The 12569-nt window shown below is 36.5% G+C and overlaps 1 non-coding gene across 1 annotated transcript; it reads left to right on the top strand.

The window, feature by feature from the left end:
• Positions 1–501: 501 nt before the first annotated feature.
• Positions 502–608, top strand: LOC133304911 (small nucleolar RNA R71). The gene has a single exon (XR_009750690.1). It is a non-coding gene; the product is annotated as a small nucleolar RNA R71 (small nucleolar RNA).
• The last annotated feature ends 11961 nt before the right edge of the window (positions 609–12569 follow it).

Raw genomic sequence — 12569 nt, 5'->3', positions numbered from 1 at the left:
CATTGGGTGTTGTGGTTCTAATCCCTAATGATAGTTCCTCCAGGGCTTGAATATGTATTTCGTCCTGCTTGTTGATTGTCTCTGATGAAGTTTCTATTGCCAAAATTTTGTGCATAACACACCAATGCAGTGGATGGGCAGTCTGTTGAGTCATGAAGGTCACCACAGGCTGAGCATGGTTCTGTGTCAGTTGCTGTGAGTTGTAAGACATCCATCCTTGGTGCTGCTTGGTCAGCTCTCAGGCTCTTCACTTCATTCATGAGTGATGCCAGCTGGGCTTCCATGGCTGTTTGTTTATCCAGTTCAAGTATGCCTGGCTTCCTCACTGGGCTCACTCTGTCTATTGGCCATTGGAGACATCTTTCAGCAGTCCCTTCTATGTTTTCGTACCTTGATTCAAGTGTTCCTGTAAAGAAATATCCTCATGCAGCAAAATCTAGGTGAGATTGAGAAGTATGGTCAAGTCCCTTATAGAAAGATTGTAACACTCCCCAGCTCTCTACCCCATGGTTTGGACATTTTCTTATGATGTCCTTGTATCTCTCCCATGCTTCATAGAGATTTTCTCCATAAAACATTCTGAAGTTAGAGATTTCTGCTCTAACATCAACTTGTCGAGACATTGGGAGAAATCTCTCTATGAACTTGTTAGAGAGTTCTTCCCATGTGTGGATTGATCCAGGAGTGAGAGTTTTCATCCATGTTTTAGCTTTTAAACCCAAGGAGTGAGGGAACAACCTCATTCTCATGCTCTCCTCTGTTACACCCTCGGCTTTAAAATTATCACAAATATCTTGGAATGTTGTGAGGTGTGTGTAAGGATCTTCTGCAGGGAGTCCATTGAAGACCCATGCTTCCCTAATCATGTGGAACATGATAGGTTTTAGTTCAAAATTTGGTGCTACAGGGGGAAGAATTACTCCCCTATCTGGTCTGTTCCTGAAAGGAGCAGCCAAAGTTCTGAAGTTCTGTTCAGGGGGAACCTCTTCATTGTTATTATTGTGATCAGCCATGTTTTCAGAAAATCTTTCCCAGAGGTTCCTTCTTCTCCTATGGAGTGTGCGTTCTGGCTCAGGATCAAAGAGAAACTCCGGTACTTCAATGGAGTGGTTAGAGTCTGTTTCAAACTCTTAACTCATAAACCAATAGCACAGGGCATATGTATGCACATCAGATTCAGTGATAAAGAAGAAAATATAAAAGTAAAGTCAGATATACAGTATATGTGTTAGAAGACAATGATAAGAACAACAGTTAGTGTTTCTATCCCCAGCAACGGCGCCAAAAACTTGTTGGGTGGTTTGCTGATGGTGGAAAAATATAAGTTCTGATAGGGGACGTTCTTCTGTTCTTGGAGAACACAGATTCATCCCTAAGTTCCAACCCAAGTGCGCAAGTGCACGCATCAAGTAATAAAGGGAGTATTAATGCCCAAATTATCGTTCCCACGAGGATAGAGTGCTAATTATTGTTTTAACACTGTTTATAAAGAGTAAAAATGAGAAGAAAAGTTAGTAAATGAACTGTCTGGTCAAACGTTCCCTACTGGTTCAACTTGATGGCAAACAGTTGCTCGCTGCGTTATGTATGTGATCCTTCCTGTTTAGAAAAGGGTGAGATAACAATCATTGGAGATTTTATAAGTACTAAATAAAATTACTAAAACAGAAATAACTATAATCAAGAGACAACAGGGTGGTGGTTAAAACAGTTTAACAGAAGGAACGGATTAACTGCTTCACTCTTAAAGGGGTTGTTTTCTCTGCTCAAGACTTAGACCCTTTTGGCTTTGTCCCAGTTTCTTTGCCTGCCAACTCTGATTCCTCAGCTCATGGTCTAGATGGCTCACAAGTTTCCATATTCCTATGGCTCCCTTGACTCCAACAGGTACTTAGTTTAGAACCTTAAAATGGACGAGTTGGCCCCTTATTCCTAAGGTGACCAGTAGCGTTTTTGCCATGACATCTACCTTCCCCCAATGGCTAAGCTGTCTGAAATCCCTTCCTTATAGAAGTTCCTTTCTCAGTATGTACCCAATTTCCATTGGTGCACAATGAATATAGCTTACTCAGCCAAAGAAATATAAAAAGCTTGGTCAAGAGTTTTGAAAACAATTCTTTAAGAGTTTCACAGTTTTTCCAATCCACAGATAGTTCAGCTCATGGCTGATAGTTTAAACATAATTATTCGAAACTGAAATCATATGGACCCGAGATTCAGTCAAGAGATAACGATTGGAACGAAGAGAAAAACACTTATATTAATTTAAAAAACAGTTTACAAAAAGAAACAGAAAATGGAGAAAGATGGGTAATTGCTCATGAGGAGTCTCGATGGTTGTTTACCGAGAAGGGAATAGGGGTTGTCGCTTAACTATAATTACAACTGAAAATTAAACTAACTTACTAACTACTACTAAGTGATCTCTTACTTTTGGACTGCAAACCCTCCAGGATTCGATGATGTTTTTGTATGAGGGTGGTTCTATTTATAGATGGAAGGAGAGTGGCAAGCTTGTAAATCCTTTGGGAGCAAGTTGCTTGAATGAGGGGACGGGACCGTGGCAGCAGAGTATGGAAGTTGCGTGAATTGCTGAATGGAACAGGATTTGATGATGATTAGCCGTTGTTTGCAGGCCTTCCCATGTTTTGCTTCTGTTTTCAGCCAATGAGAGCTTTTGATTATCTGCTCTTCATGTTTCCAGCTGCTCAGTTGGTGCACCGCCTTGCTTTTTAGAAGTCTTTAACTCTACGTTACCTGCAAAGTTTACAGAAACATTAAATGAATGGAGCAGGTGCATTAAATGTGTCTCAGTCTGTTCCCCTTTTAATATATTTTAAAGGAATACGTTACCATCCGTTCCCCCACTATGTTTTTGTCACAAATGTGTAAAACAAGTGATTTTCATGCTGAAGTTGCTCATCCGATGAGGGAATGTATGGTATTTTTCCATCAAAGTGGGCTTAGATGGGAACGAATTTACGTCCCATCAATGACTTAAGGATTCTCTTCAAATTTTCAACTCGTTTTTGACCATTAAAATATCATCAAAGTTAAACCACACATACTTACTTAACATCAAACACATAAACTTCATGACTTTCCTATAAATGGATTAATTATATTGTAACATCCCGTTCTAGAACCGGTTTGTTAACATTGCTTTATGACATTAAGCGTAGTTACAATCACATTAATTCAATTAGAAACCTGGATAAGTTTTCTTTTTGAACAAATTCAATTTTAAAATAACCAATTGTGTGACCATAATCATATGACATTGCGGAATAAATGAAACTAAGTTTTACATCATATTCTTATTTTATTAGTCCATATAACACCTCAAATTTCTAAATTATATATTAAAATATTAAACATGGATTAAATGGAAGGATTAGTGAAAATTCTGGAAATTAGGTCAAAATACAAAGGAAGGGTAAAACAGTAATTAGCCAGACACACAACCCTAGGAAGGTAAAATTGAGTGGTTAGGCAAGTTTCAGAAAATTCAGTGAATAGTGTTTTTACCGGGTAAAAATATTGCGGTACAGTTGCACCGTAAAACGTGTCGATTGAGTTTTGAGCTCTAGGTTTTGAACACAAGTTATAAATGGTATATTTGACTAGGAAATATGATTTCTGATGAAAATTGACAGAAATTAGTGAGTTTGGGGAAGCGTACCAACGGCGCGCGTAACAGCTTAAAACTGCGATTTCTCCAAACGACCGAAAATCTCCGGATCCATTTGATCAAGGACAATTAAAGGACAATGGTTAATGTTAAAAATTAGAGTTTCTAAATAGTTTATGAAATTATGGACGTTTAGTGGAATAGACGGGGGATTTGAATTAATTTAAATCGCGTGAGGTGACAGTGAGACCCATCCACTTAAGTGACCTTTAAACACATGGCATGGGTCACTATTCATAATCTTTTTCTCCTTTCTCTCTCATCAAAACCGTGCTCCCTCCCGCCTCCATGGAAATTTGCTTTCAAATCTTCTTCCTCCCTTAACTTCATCGATTCTTAACCGAATCGGACAATTCTTGTCTTGAAATTCGATGGAAATCACCACCCGAACCCGTTTCACCGATTTGTTTTCCTTGAAACCCTCTCATTTGAGAGATAATGGGCAAAACCAGCCACGAATTTTGTGAGAGATTTTGTGATTTTGGAGTTGTTTGCTCAAGCCATTGCTTGGGGATCAATTGGAGGAGCCTTGTGACGTAATTGTGGGTAAGTTTCAACACCTCTCATGGATTGATTTGAAGATTTATTTTCATGAACCCTAAAGGGACTTTTGTTGATTTGTGTTGTTATAGAGCTCAAATGGAAAATGTTTGTACATGAATGTGTCTTAGAATGATGTGTAGGAGCCATAAATGCAATAAAAATTATTGGTGAAAAATATGATTTTTAACTTAGAAAAATTTGGTGGTGTCATGACTTTGGGTTTGAAATTATTGTTAGGATTGTATAATGGGATTGTGGTATGGTTGTATGTTGATATAATGGGATTGTATGAGGTGTGGAGTGGTTAAAATTGATTGAAATTCCTTAGTGTGGCATTGGATGCAATTCGGCCATTTAGGGAGAATTAGGAATTTGATGTTGTTGACATTGTTTGAGTGATGTAGTATATGTTAAATGGTAATTAGATGGGTTGTGTGGTGGTTGGAAGGTTGAAAAAGCAATGGAAAAATATGTGGTAGTGTTGAGTGGTTAAATGGGACATAGAGCAAATATTAGGCAAAACGACGTTTGAAAGACGTAAAACAAAAAATGCACTTGATATGGCATTTTGGTGACCTAAGGATGCCTAAGAAAATGAGAAATAAAATTTAGAAAAATAAAATGTAAATTAACACCTTGTTGGCCGAACCTACATAGTATGGTGGGTGATTTTTGACGTTTTCGTATTTTGATAGATTTGTCGTGTATTGATGATTCGTACATGGTTGTTGTAGGTTGTCGTACGTTGATTTGAACCCCGAACCGTGAGTTCGGTGGATTGCCCTTGGTCCTGGACCAAGTGGGATTGAGGTAAGTAAGTGGAACCATGCTTGTGTAATAGATAACTTGCATGAGTTGTATGAATTTTAAGCAATTGGGAATGTCCTCTATGTAGGCATTTCTGCTGTATAAAGAGCTCGAAGAATATATTACTGGGAGCTAAGTGAAGAGGACTATACAGGTAACCTCTTAGTACTTGGGCTTGATCCCCTTGTGTGTTGCACCATGCCCGTTGAGGGTGATGGTAGGAAATGTATGTAAGTAATGTAGAATAACATGATCATACATTTAGTATGTATGTTGGTATAGGATGTACCGAGTCTCTGGCCAGTAGACAGTTTGCCTTCGGGCGTTTCGGACTTCCACTGGATAGGCCTCCGAGAGGGAGTTCCAGTTGACCTAGGGTCGTGGTGTGTGATCTGGATAGGAGCACACTAGGAAGTCTCAGGTGTATATGGATGGAGGGTGCCTCGGTTGGTTGTTCAAGGAACACGCCTTGGTTGAGACCCGTAGCCTTATATGCCGAGCCATTAGACAGGACGTTGCGTGGTATTGATAGCGACCATTCCAGCTTCGTCGTATTTTATATCCCTATGTTTCCCAGTTTCTCTAAATCCTTGCTATATCCCATTTTCAAGATGTTATTTTATATTATTTATATGCATCGAAGTGAGCCATTGGGCGGAGTTTTCTCCGGAACCTCTGGGTTACTGAGATATATTCGTATATCTCACCCCGTCTTGAGGGCTTTATTTCAGGAGATAGCAGTGGTGTAGGAGCGGCGAACAAGAAGCCCGTAGGATGATTAGCCGGAGTATCATTAGTATTTTGCATTTTGATGGCCATTGGGCTTAGGCTAGACTTAGGGTATGAACATTGTATATGTGTTAGGATGAGATTTATGTCATATTTGTTCATGCTATTTTTGCCTAAGTCTAGATACATGTAGTTTATGACATTTGGAGACTTATGAATTATGTTGTAATATGGATAATTGTAAAGATTGTATTTGGATCTTGTGTAATGTGAAGCATATGTAATATGATGAAAGGGCAATAGGCCTATTTTAGGATTATAATTATGTGTATGATTAGCAAATGCATGCAATTGGACCTTCATGATTGAAACGTGATAAGTATTAATAAAGGAAGCAATGTGATACGTGTTGTATAAGTAAAATAAACTGTGATGGGTTGTAAGTTCCCCAAGGAATTGTTGGTCCTTGTGTGTGCCACCCAATGATCATTAGGTACATTTGAGGTCCTAGATCACATTAGCAAATTTGGGAATTTTTGTAAAAACAAAGGAAACTCTGGTGAAATTTCTAGAAATTGGCATAATTTAGGTAAACTTCGGGAGAGCATATCTCCCTCCACAGAGGTATGATAGGGACGTTCCATACGCCATTTTTAATCTAGTGATGTCCTATATCCTTTGGTAAAATTTTGTAAAATTCTAGGTTAGACGTCGGCCTAGAGAGGGTAGAGAGTGCAGACTGCCCATTTGCTCAGTGCACATGTGGCAGTTCTGGACCGATTTTGGGAAATTTATTCCCGCCTCGTTTCTTAGTCAAATTAAGTGTATGATATATCAAATTTAAGCTTAAGGTGTCTAGTTTGATGTATAAAAATTTGAGAGCAATTGGTGGAGTGGATTTTATGCAGTAATTCGTAGAGTGAGGGATGTTTGGAGCTGTTTTGGGGTTGGTTGGCAGTTTTGCTTGTCCAACTTCAAACGGCGATATCCGGAACAAACGAGCTCTAAATAACTCGTGTGATAGCTTCCTAGAAAGGTAATTGAGTGTAGAATAACATATCAAAATATGGGAGGCTTTTGGAATGCGGTTTATCCGCAGAAAATTAAAGTCCGAACCATTTTCGGATAGGTAGAAAACGTAAAGGTGAGAAATTAGCTAAGTGGGTTTATGGGAACCCCTTAGTGACTTGTAGTAAGTAAAATAAGTTATAAAAGTAGTCTAAATAAGTATTCCGCAAAGAGTTTACAGTTATGATCACAACTTTTAATTATGACGCTTTTTATTGTTTTAAATACTCGCGTAATAACGGAAAAAGTTTACTCGCATTTTTATAAATGAATTGCTGTGATTGTAACTGCGCTTAATATCATAATTAATGTAAACAATACCGGTGTACAACGGGCTGTTACAAACCACACGTTGTTAAGTGTCTTCATCTCTTTTATTATTATATAAATTCTATACTTCCCCTATAGTTCTCATCTCCTTCTATTTTATAGATCTCTTTGTTAACTTCGAGTGGGTTCAAATCGCACTCAAATCGGAGCTTCGTAGCTCGAGTTATGCAAGTTTTACTAAACTGTATTTTTGCTGATTTCGGGTAGCGCATTTTAGGTCTCAACTGGGCGTTAAAACGTCCAGAGGCAGAGAATTTGCCTTCTCTAGGTCTTCAGCGTGTTTTAGCGCCCATTTAGGCGGTAAAACGCCCAAAGGCAGAGATTTTTCCTCCATTTCACGAACACAACGCGTTTTAGCACCCTAATCAGCGCTAAAATGCTCTCCAACTGGGCAACACATGCCCTCCCCTGTTTTCACATAATTTCATGAGGAAATTCCTCCCTCTTTCACCATCCTTTTAACACCTAAAAGACTAGGAATGACCAACAATATCTGACACATGTTGTGGCTCTTACATCCCATCATTTTTCTTTAATCCCTTAAATATTTCTTGCACCAATCTATAATTACAACAACATAATATCATATTACATCAATGTTCTTCACAATAACATACATGCCAAAGAACTTAGTTATCAAAGAGACATGATCAAAACCATAGCTCACAAACAACATGATAGTTACCACTACTATGATCATGCACTAAGTCCTCCCAATATACATCATATGGTCATGTAAATGACATATATATATATATATATATATATATATATATATAAATATATATATACATATATATCTAACAATCCTAATGGATATGTAGTCCCAAAATGACAACCTATCATGTGCCATCTACTCTGGCCTCTTGCCTCATCCTGCATCATCCATGCTAGTACCTGAAATAGCATTCCCTAAACGGGGTGAGATAAAACTCAATAAACCCAAGGTTCTTGGAGAATTGCTCCAACTCCAGAGTTCACTTCCTGCATGAAGGGTTAGTATACACAAGGCATGAACTACATCATATATCCAGAGGCAATAACAGTAATGATTTAATTACAGCATACTTGTGCATTCAAATGGCCAAATAATTAAATAATCAAATCATCACACACGCTTCAGTTGTATCTTAGTCCTTTCCACTAAGCATACAACCTAGCCCCTAGTGCTTGTGCATTGGCCCTTTCTCCAATGACACAACAATACTATATGATTGCAAACATACCATAATACTAACATTACCACTCAATCATGCATTCATTAACCATTACTTCCATAAAAGAAATGGTGGAACAACAAGAGGGATTAACCTCTAAGATCCAAAGGTTTATCTTTTGATGTTTCCTCTATTGTGTAAGCTTTCTTCTAGCTCACTTATCCACACCAACCTTTCTTGGTATGTCCACTTGGAAATTCCTTCCAATCACAAATATACCCTATTCAAGAGTGTGAAACCCATCAATTTAACATACCTACAACATATTCAAAAATCATACAATCAAATTCACACCACAATTAAGGCATGAACTTACCAATCCAAATGAGCTACTCAAGCTCCATGGCTCCCTACAATGGTTGGTCACTCAAGGATGGTCCGCTTGCCTCAATCCTAGCAATCACATGGACAAATCAATCATCAAACCAAACCATTGTTTTCAATGCAAGAAAATCCTTAATTTCAAGCATAGATTTCTTCAAAATATTGAACAATAACCAAACGTCTGTCTAAGTTCATTTCCATTGTTTAATTATCATTCCTAACAACTTTTACAAAGGAATTTAGCATCAATCTAACTCAAAACTCATCAAACTCACAAAATCACTATTCATCATCTTCAACCTCATACAATCACCGTGGAAATAAGGTTTGAGGAGTGAAAACTTATCCCCAAAGCATCACACAACCAATGAATGGTTGTCTCCTAAGCTCCCATGGAAGAAAATGCCATTGAACTCCTCAAATTACCAAGATTTTCGAATTCTTAGGAGGGGAGAATCTCTCTCCACAAAGCTTCTCACACAAAACTAAGCTATGATTTGGAATGAGGAGAAGATTCTCTACATTTTTGGCTTTGGAACGAATGGATTTGGTTGAGAAATGGAGAAGCTATGGTTTGAGCTTCAAATGTCTCTCCCTCTCTCCCAAGCGCTGCACCCACGAGGAAGAAGAAGGAAAATGAGGGAAGTGGGGCTAATTTTTCAACTTACATATGTTAAGTCATTTTAACGGGGTATAAGTTTATCTATCTATTTAACTCCGTTCACTTCCAAACTTTACCCAAACGTCTGGAATATTTTTCTAGAAATATTTTAACTTTTACTTTTATATTTTGGGTACTTTTGCCTAAACACATTTTTATCCCTTAATTTTCACTGATTGCACTTTTTACCTCAAAAGTGACCTTAATTCATTTAATTAGATATTTTATCTAATTCAACCCAATAATGCATGATTAATTATTTAATCACATGCAATTTCCTAAATACTTGGGTTAGGGATATTATATATACCCTTAGAATTAGGTCAACATTTCAAAGTTTTCAACATCTTTCTTAATAGTTTATAACATCTACCAACATCAAAACCTAAACATCATCATTCTACAACATTCATGACCTTAAAAACTTCGTGAAACCTCATCAAAGACAAAGAAAATCCAAGCTTAAATCATGAATTTTAACCATATGAATTAGGGTTTCATACCTAGAATAGGTTAACAAAGACCTAGAAACCATTCTTGAACCATTGAATCATCAAGACAACTTATCTTCTTCACATAGGAAGCAAATAGGTCGAAGCATTAGTGAGGAAATAGATCACTCATATCAATCCCTAACCATGATCTAAGACATAGGTTAGGATCACAAGATCATAAGCTTAAACTTTTATGAAATGGACTTAGTAAAAAAAGTGGCTAGAAAATGGAGAATCAAGCTTGCTCTTCTCTTTAGGTTAAGTTCAGCCAACATGAAGAAGAAAGGAAGACAAGATCGCCAAACACGATGAGTGAATAAGGAGACAAGGCCGACTTGGAGAAGAAGAAAAACATGCTTAAGTGTTAAGCAAACAATTTTTGACTTTCTTTGGTTTAAAACCATTCTAATTGGTTACTAATTTCCCAAACATTGACTCATTTTCTTAATTAATCTAATCATAATTCACTTAAATTAAGAACACTTAAATCCTATAAAATTAGCTAAAGAATTTAATTACATCATAAAAATCAAAGTTTAGGCCAAGTTTTGCTTAATTACAAAATGGTCCCTAAATTAACACATAATTATTTTTTTGAACCACAAACTTTTATAATAATACCAGTTGGGTACTAATTTACTTGTTTGACATGAATTGTATCTTGATACTTATAATCATGTTAATCACATGATTATCTCATCAAAACTTACATTAGAAAGTTATTTTTCTCAGAATTGACAAAACTTAATAATCATCATCTTAATCATCATATTCTTTCAAGACTTAATAATGAGGGTCATTATACCTTCTTTGAACAAGATTACTTCCTGTGAAGGATACCTGTGGTTTATCCAACAAAAAAAGACGTGATCATGCTTATGAAGTAAAGATAAATAAAATTACGAATTAGTCAGCACTATTTCTTTTGATTTGTCAAGGCATTCAATTCAATCAATATATATGTATATATATGTATATATATATATATATATATATATATATGTATATATACACACATATATATATATACATATACATACATATATATATATATATATACATACATATATATATATCTACATATATATATATATATATATATATATATATATGGGAAAACACTTTCTCCTTTAATAGGAGAATTGTTTTCTCATCTTATTGAGAAATCATTTTACTTGTAATATTTTTTTTACTTTTTGTTTTTTGTTTATGGTGGGACCCATTTAATTATGTATGTGCAGGAATTTTTCTAACCTCGTGTTAAATGAGAAATGCAATATATATAGGGAAAAAGACTTCTCATGTTGTATGAGGAGTCTCCTCTCCTACCAGTCTCCCTTCGATGTCCGTGCCAATCACTTTTTTATTTTTTTCTTTAAGGTGGGCCCCGCCCCTTTCCATTTTGAACTCTTTGTTCTTTATATGTCATTTTGATAAAATCTTTTTTTTGATTGCATTTCCTTCTTGGTGTGTCAGTGCTTTGTGTTTCTAGAGTGTCACATATTGTTTAAACTTGGGCATTTTAGCGTGCATCACCGTTCCTTTTTGTTTTCCCTTTTGCTTTTTTGAACTTGGTGTCGTTTGAATATTTACGAAAATAAGGGGGAAAAAACCTCCTTCTCCAGTTTTACATCATGAGGGGAAGGAGGAGGAAGATTCTGATTTTTTGAAGAAGGTTCCCCCTGGTGTTTGTTGTGCAATTGTGTACCTCTTTTATCAATCACACATTAGCAAGTGCATGTGTCAACAAGTAATAAAGTGGATGTGTGAGTCCAGATATCATTCCCACGAAGAAAACTATAAAATTAGGATCAATGTGAAGCAATTAAGGTAACAATGTTTATGAAAGTTTTATGAATTAAGAGCTAAGGACTAAAGTAAATACTAACTATTGACTAATAACTAAAAGCAAAGTAAAAATAAACTAAGAGTGCACTCAAGAACAGAAAAGTCAAGTAACAAAATAGATTGGGATCAATTTCCCCAATATTGCAATATCATTAGAATGCAGTAGCAATGCTATAGCAATTATCCAAACAGTAATCAGAATACTAATGCATGCAAGGGCTCTCACCAACAATACATGTATACTAAGTCCCACATCTCTATGGCCAACATAGTTATAAATCATTAAGTTCAAGTTCCATATGATTTTGTGGCGTGAATGATCTCTCTACCCACAATTAACCAATTAAATTAGTTAAACCACAATGCTTAATAACTTTCTGAGTTCACCTATATCTCTATACCCCGAACCCAAAGTATCTTGCAGCTCTCTCTCGATAAGTCAACAAGAATAAAGACAAAGTAAGCACTTTATTAAACAACTAAAAGGACAAATATATAGCAAAGTTTAGGCAAACTGATTACATCACAATAAGGGTACTCTATCACCCAATCATAATAATTTAGCCCATACTTGGGTGGAAAAAATAACAAAGAAAGAAAATGATTCCATAAAGCTAAAGTAAAAAAAGCAGGGACGTTGCTGTAGCACTGCTCTCGCAGCAACCATGAGCTCCACCACCATAAACCTTGCCTCAACCGCCGGAATAGTGCATAAGGTCACTAGGTTCAATGATCTCTCTACTTAACCCTAGCCCTTTCCTTTGATTCGCTGGATCTCTCTCAACCAACCCTCAAATTCTCTCTAAGTGTTTCCCCCACTTTCTCTCTCTAAAATGTTAGTATATGGATGTCCTAGA

Source organism: Gastrolobium bilobum, unplaced genomic scaffold (assembly GCF_033153095.1).
Source record: "Gastrolobium bilobum isolate Gb01-03AN ecotype WA unplaced genomic scaffold, APGP_CSIRO_Gbil_v1 utg12541, whole genome shotgun sequence".
Taxonomy (NCBI): domain Eukaryota; kingdom Viridiplantae; phylum Streptophyta; class Magnoliopsida; order Fabales; family Fabaceae; genus Gastrolobium; species Gastrolobium bilobum.
Note: the sequence above shows the minus strand (reverse complement) of the source record. Positions and strands in the feature narration are given on the sequence as shown.